Source organism: Chrysochloris asiatica, unplaced genomic scaffold, assembly GCF_000296735.1.
Source record: "Chrysochloris asiatica unplaced genomic scaffold, ChrAsi1.0 scaffold00003, whole genome shotgun sequence".
NCBI lineage: Eukaryota > Metazoa > Chordata > Mammalia > Afrosoricida > Chrysochloridae > Chrysochloris > Chrysochloris asiatica.
Genome location: NW_006408521.1, coordinates 51,578,368 through 51,586,461, shown reverse-complemented (window position 1 = coordinate 51,586,461; position 8,094 = coordinate 51,578,368).

Here is an 8,094-nt window from a genome sequence, read left to right as displayed (position 1 = left end):
ATAGAACATTTAGGAGTCCTGGTGTGGCCCTGTGGGTTAATGCGCCAGACTGCAAAGTCATTTGAACTGCAAGGTCAGTGGTTCAAGCTCACCAGCTTACTCCTTGGAAACCCTATACCGGGTTGTTGTTGCTGTGTTTGAGTTTGCTGTGAGTCAGAACAGATTCCATAGCACCTAACCACAGCAATGCCTTTATGTACATGTATTCAGTTAGTGTAGATATATGTTCATAAATAGGTTGGGTAGACTTAGTATCCAGTGCAAGACAGTGTCCACTCCCTCTCCCATGTCAGCATTCATGCTGTTGTCCTGATCTTGCAGATCAGAAGAGAAAAAGCCTTTCCTTCTGCTTATGAAATGTCTCCTTATGAAGCTTACATGGGCCAGCAACGTTAACCCTACACCATTCTCATGGAAGGACAGGGCAGGGCTAGCTCATCACTACATGTCCTTGGGCTAGTTGTTGTTATTTCATGCATGACAGAACAATCCCCTGGTCTTGTTCACTTTGACACAGGTACCACATTTTGAGCTTTCTCTCTTCCTCCCTTCCTCCTGTTTACTGACTGCCTCCTCTATTTCCTCTGTGGCTGTCAGACTTTAATCTTTGTAAGCACCCCATGAGGTAGATACATCATTGTCACCATTTTACAGATAAAGAAAAGGAGGCATTAGGAAGATTAAGAAACTCATCCAAATAGCAGAGTTGGATTTTCAATTCAGGTCTGTCCGACTCCAAATCTTTTGCTTAAAGTCAGAGATTCTTCAACTCCTTGGCTTAGGAATCCTTCGATGGGTGAACTTGAACTGCTGACCATGTAGTTAACAGCCCAATGCGTAACCACTATATACCAGGGACCCTAGGAGTCCTTGACACTCTTAAAGATTAGGGAGGATTCCCTATACCTTTTGTTTGTGTGGGGTACAGCTGTCAATCTTTACCAATTCAGAAATCAAAGCTTAGAAAAACTTAAAAGTATATCATGGAGAAGAACAACAAAGCCATCACATACTTTAACAATGAAAATGATATTCTTCTAAACCTGTTGCTGTTGTTGATAGGTACCATCGAGTCAGTACCGACTGATAGTGACCCTGTGTACACCAGATAGTGACCCTGTGTACACCAGATAGTGACCCTATGTACACCAGAACGAAACCCTGCCCAGTCCTGGGCCAACCTAATGCCAGTCATTGCTAGGCCTGAGCCCATCACTACTGCTCATTGGGGGTCTTCCTCTTTTTCTCTGACCCTCCACCTTACCAAACACGGCATCTTTCTCCAGTGACTGGTCCCTCCTGACAATATGTCCAAAGTATGAGAGACGAAGTTTGGCCATCTTGGCCTCCAACGAGCACTCTGGCTGCACGTCTTCCAACACAGATCTGTTGGTTCTTTTGGCAGCCCATGACACTTTCAATAGTCTCCTCCAATACCATAACTCAAATGCATCAATTCTTATATGGTCTTCCTTTTTCACTGTCCAGCTTTTGCATGCATATGAGGTTATTGAAAACACCATGATTTGGGTCAGACGTACTTTAGTCCTCAAGATGACATCTTTGTTCTTCAACACTTTAAAGAGGTTTTGTGCAGCAGATTTGCCTAATGCAATATGTTGCTTAATTTCTTGACTGCTATTCTCTGAGTATTCATGGTTGACCCAAGCAAAATGAAGTCGTTGACAACTTCAGTCTTTTCTCCATTGATATGGATGTTGTTTATTGGTCCAGTGGTGAGGATTTTTGTTTTCTTTACATAGAGATGCAACTCATAAGAAGGCTATGGTCTTTGATCTTCATCAGGAAGTATTGTAAGTCCTTTTCACTTTCAGCAAGCAAGGTTGTATCATCTGCGTATTGCAGATTGTTAATGAGTCTTCCTGTAATCTTGATGCCATGTTTTCTTCATATAATCCAACTTCTCAGATTATGTGCTCAGCACGCAGATGGAATAAGTATGGTGAAAGAATACAACTCTGGTGTACAATTTCCTGATTTAAACCATTCAGTGTTTGCTTGTTCTGTTTGAACAACTGCCTCTTGGTCTATGTACAGGTTCCTCATGAGCACAACTAAGTGTTCCGGAATGCTCATACTTCGCAATGTTGTCTGTAGCTTGTCATGATCTACACAATCGAACACCTTTGTGTAGATAATAGAGCACAAATAAACATCTTTCTGGTATTCTCTGCTTTCAGTCAAGATTGAGCTCATGTCTGCAATGATATCCCTCCTTCCACACCCTCTTCTGAAGCCGGCTTGAGCCTCTGTTAGTGTATAGTTGCACCTGTTTTTCTAAACCAGTGAGGTTTATTTAATGTCTGGCTATATAGGAGTCCTGGTGTGGAGTTGTGGGCTAATGCGTCAGACTGCAAAGTCATTTGAACTTCAAGATCTGTGGTTCAAGCTCACCAACTGATCCTTGGAAACCCTATACAGGGTTGCTATAGGTCAGAATTGATGCAAGGGCACTTAACAACAACAGCAATATAGGAGTCCAGGTATCGCGTTGTGGAATAAATGCACTGAACTGCAAGGTCGGCAGTTCAAATTCACCAGCCGCTCCTCAGAAACCCTATACAGGGTCGTTATGAATCGGAATCCATTGGATGGCACTTTACAACGACAACAACATCATGTAGAATACAGCTGAAATCTATTGGCTTCGGCATCCAACCCTATACAATAGATACCACATTTCATGTAGTTTCTGGAGTGTGAAAAGACAAATCACTTTTTAGAATCGTGATGGAAATAGTTTGACCTCACGAACCCTTGAACGGGCCTTGAGGAATCCTAAGGGTGCCTGAACCACTTTGAAAACTGCTTTAAGTTGTCGATAAGCTCCATCTCGATCCTTTCACTGGTCCCTGGCATTTCTGGCTTGCCATCTTCAGCACAGTCTGGGTCTTACGTAGGTGCATTCGTTGTTGGGTAACATACAAAAATGGTAAAAGACCACTTATTTTTTGACTTACGAAGTAAATTTATATTTTATTTGTTTTTATATATTGGGATTCATATTGGATTTTTTAAAAAATCGTTTTTATTGTGAATTGAGTGAAGATTAATAGACTACATCATCAGCTTTACTTTTAACCAATCATATGCTTTGTTTCATCTCAAGGATTACCACCCTCTCCCTGTGTCAACAGTTACTCTGCTTCCCCTCTGAGGTTTCCCTTTTACATCTTATTTTTCATAGATCAACAAAGCAAAAGCAGTTGATGTACACATTGTTGTTGTTGTTATGTGCCATGGAATCTGTTCCGGCTCATAGCGACCCTGAACAGGGTTTCCGAGGCTGTAAATCTTTACGGGAGCAGAAAGCCTCATCTTTCTTCTGCGGAGCAGCTGGTAGTTTCCAACAGCTGACCTTAAGGTTCGCTGCCCAATACACAAAAAATACATATTCATTTAAATGTCCAAAGGGCACATTTTGCAAGCCAGCACACAGCCTTTCTCAGTCCTCAGACCTAGGGCCCACAGCTGCTCTGTCTCTCCATGTCATTGCCTCTGCCACCGTCACTTATTTAGGAAGGATCTCATGCTCCACTTGTGCTCTTCCTTCTTGATGGTTATAAGAGAATATTTTTATTGTTGTTAAGTCCTGGGAAGTTGGTTCCGACTCACAGTGACCCTGTATAGGGTTTCCTGGGAGTGATTGGTGGGTTTGAACCACTGACCTTGTTGTAGGCAGTCCAATGCTTATCCTCCAGCACTACACCAGGACTCCTAAGAGGACACACGAGGACTCTGCAGATGTCCTTTTTCTGCCAGGAAAGAGCAACCCTTGAGCTTGGCTCTGCCGCTAGAACCCTGGAGAGCGGCTGCTTTGTGACTCTGTACTGTGGATTCAATTGTTGTTGTTAGGTGCTATCGAGTCAGTACCAACTCATAGTGACTCTGTGCACAAAAGAACAAAAGACTGCCCGATCCTGGGCCAACCTCACAATTGTTGCCACACTTGAGCCCATTGATGCTGCCATTTTGCGAATCCATATTGCTAGAAGTCTTCCTCTTTTTCTCTGACCCTCCACCTTACCAAACATGATATCCTTCTCCAGCGACTGGTCCCTCCTGATAATACGTCCGATGTATGAGAGATGAAGTTTGGCCATCCTGGCCTCCAAGGAGCACTCTGGTTGCATTTCTTCTAAAACAGATCTATTGGTTCTTTTGGAAGCCTATGGCACTTTCAATATTCTCCTCCAACACCATAACTTAAAAGCATCAATTTTTCTACGGTCTTCCTTATTCAATTGAGTCCCTCAAAAAAGATGCATTGTAAATCCTACCCCTGTGGTTTTAATCCCATTTGAGAATGGGTTTTCTTGTTGTGTTAGGAGACAGTGTCAGTGTAGGCTGTGTGTTAAGCCAATCACCTTTCAGATAGAAAAAGAGCAGATTAGGACAAGCAAGCAGAGATGGAAGAAGACAGGTGATATGCTACATGAAGATCACTGACGAGCAAGAACCTTCCCAGAGCCAACAGAGGGGAAGCCTTCTCCCAGAGCCTGTGAACTGTGAGAAATCCCTCGCTGTGTGTTAACGCATCCCCTGTGTTACTCTGTTACAGCAGCACACGAGACCTAAGACACCCTGTGCGCCGCCCCTCACATGCCCTATCCACATTATGCAGGGGACACAGGGGACTTCATGCTCGGAGCAGACGTCCTGAGAATTTGCTAACTCAGCTTTATGGCGACCTATGAACTGAATGACTCACCGCCATGATTTTCAGGGGCAAAAAGACATCTATAAATATCTCTAGCAAATTGGCATCAAACAACACCACTGCCAAACTGGGCCTCAGCCAGAGGGTCTTTAGTGGTTTCTGGGCTAGGAGGGTCCAATGGAAACCCTACAATCCTAGTCCTGTCTGTGCTGCCAGCCTGGGACAGTGGGCCCACTAAGCAGATGTGATGGTCCCAGACAAAGCGTTTCCTTGGGATCTTTCTCTCACCTTCTTTAGTTCCCCAAAGTCTACAGTAGCAAAAGCTGGGATTTGGAGGGTGTAATTCCAGTGGTGAGACTAGTAATTAGAGGATTGTTTGAAAGACTTCTGGCGTTGTTTAATTACTTGACAGCTATCAGCCCATCATCAGGGGATAATAGACCCACTAACACACAATGAAGCTACTCTCTAAGGCTGGGGGAAGTACCCCGTGATGTCTGGGAGGAAGCCCCATTGCTCTTCAGGCCACTTGGGACTGACTGGCTGCTTGCCTTCAGCGTGCCTGTCCACAGGAAAGTGTCTGGAGCTGGCGGGATGGGCCGGAAGACGTGTCAGACGGAGTTGTGCAAACTCAGGTGGACAAGCTTCAACTTGCATCTTGCTCTCCTCCACTAAGTCAGAGTTGAAGCCAAGCTGGGGGAGCCGAGCCTTTTAGTGCCTTGAGGAACCTTCAGACCACAGAGTCAGGACTTGGGAGAGGCAAGAGAGGCGCCTGGGACATGCGTTTTAAGGAGACATTCCCTTTCAGGCTGGGGCCCCTGAGAGCGAGGGCCTTCTTATGTTTTGCACCCCAAGTACCTCACTTGTTGCATCATGGATATCCCCCTCTTCACCGTGGTCCTGTGGTACAACATGGCCTTACCTGAAGAGCTATTTGAGTCTTCTGAGGTGTTACCTGTCTTCAGCACACCTGAGCTACACACAGTATAGTCCATGTCTCGTCACATGGTCCCTGACTTGCTTTTCCAGCATGCATCTCCTCGATCTCCTTCAGGGCTGCCCTGCACTCTGAAAGTTCTCTTCCACTGCCCATAGAGCACAGACTCCCAGATAAAAAGTGCTTAGGGACAATAAGCAGTTGTTCTGGGAGTGAAAACGGAGACCTAAGCAACAAGGTATGGGGGGTGGGCAGGTTTTCTCAAGCGCTTTCCTAAGACTTTCCTCATTCCAGATGGGGTGGGGGACGTGCAGTTCCTGAGGATGGGCAGGGCAGGGACCCTCTCAAAGAATGTGGGTTTTTTCAGTGGGGGATGTTGGTGGTTTTCCCTTTGTTCAGACTTAATTGGTAATATTATAACTTTCTATTTAATCATTGACCTAAATGAGGCGTATTTTTATCTCAGCAGGAGCCTGGCAGGGTGGGACTAGCCAGCTGTGTCAGAGGCTAGGAGAGGGGCCACTGGGATGTGGATATTTGGACAGGCAAACGACACCATGTCTTAGATAAGATGGAGACATTTCCAAGCTATGGTTTAAAATCATAAGAAAGCAAAACCAAACCCGAGTCTCCTGCCAGAGATAAGATACATGTTGATTCGGAGCATCTGGGAGCTGAAAGGAATGAGCGTCAGCCAGCTTGACTGGGAGGATTGCTGAAACGAAGATTATGAGTAATTAGGGTTTTGAAGGTTTTCTTCAGGTGCACAATGGACTATCGTGGATTCTTGAGTTAGGGGCAAGGTTAACTATTAAAAGAAGATGAAAAGCTGACGTTTATTTAAAGCATGCACTCTTCCTACTGTCTTGCTTCAAATCTTAGCTCTCTGTGCTTGGCTCTCGGATCCAATTCTGATTCACGTCTGCTCCCAGATTCACTGTGCTTTGTCTTGTTGTGATGGTAAATTCCCTGGCTCCAATTCCAGAATGGATATCCTAACCCGCGACATCCACTGAGGTCAACCAGACTCACAACCATACAGTAGAACCAAATCCAAACCCACTGCTGTGGCTGATTCCAAATCATAGTGACCGTACAGCTCAGTGAAGATCTGCCCCATAGGGTTTCCAAGGTGGTCAGTCTTCATGGACACAGACTGCCGCATCTTTCTCCTGCAGAGTGGCTGGAGAGTTGGAACCTAGGAACGTTTGGATTGTGATAAGAGTGCTTTAACCACTGCATCACTCGGATTCCTATACAATAAAAAACCAAACCAAACACACTACCATCAATCTGATTCCAAGTGATGGCAGCCCCATAGTCTTTGCACTTCCTCCTCACCTTGTAAACCCCCTCCATTACAACTAAGGGAGTTCCTGGGCGGTGCTGCCAGCTAAGCACTCCACAGCTAATCAAAAGGTTGGAGGTTCGAATCCACCCAGAGACCCCTTGGAAGACAAGCTTAGCAATCTGCTTCTGAAAAGTCATAGCTCTGATCCCCCCAAGAAGCACAGTCCTCCTCTGCTCACATGGGATCGCATGGATCAGTGGACTTGAAGTTCATTAGAACTCAGTGCTGGGCTTACACGGAGTCGGTGGCTCCTTTCTTCTTCTCAGAGAACCGACTGCATTCTTTCATTGTAGAAGCATGCCTGCCATCTCTTCCCTGTGTCTGAAGTCTTCTTTTATGGGCGTCTCTTCTCAAGTCTTTGATCTAGAGGGTGCCATTACATTTCCCTGAAGACATAAATCTCCCACAAAAACACAGAGCAGGACAAAATGCCCCGAAATAACTCCTCATACCTAATTTAAACACATAGAGGAACGATTCCAGAATTCTCGCTCCCTTGTCTCCTGTCTCATCTGGACTCTGGAGCCTTAGAGAGTTTTACTATCTGCTGGGTGTCCTGGTTCTCAGAACAGATACTTCATTTTCAAAGGAAAACTTTCCATTGGATCAAATTGGCATGGAACGTTTTTCTCAGAATCAGAGATTTTCTTACAAATCACCCAAAACCAGGGGCTATTAAGTCAGTTCCGACTCATGGTAACCCCACGTGTGTCAGAGTAGAATCATGCTGTGTTAGGGTTGATTTTTCACAACATTGACAGGCCTTCTTTCTGATGTGCCTCTGGGTGGATTTGAACCTCCAACCTTTCAGTTAGCTGCTGAATGAGTTAACCATTTGCATCACCCAGGAACTCTTGGTGTTGATGAAGCCAGATTTAAAACTTGGAAAGTAGAGTTTTAAAACTAACTGACGTAGAATCTATGGAGTCAATTCCTAATTTAGGACTTGGTACACACCAGCTACTCCTCAGAAACCCTATACAGGATTGCTATGGGTCGGAATCGACTCAACGGAACTTAACAACAATAGCACCCTTGGTATACTTCGGACATATTACCAGGAGGGACCAGTCCACGCAGAAGTAAAGGGGAATAATAATGTTTAGTAAAGTGGAGCTCTGGTAG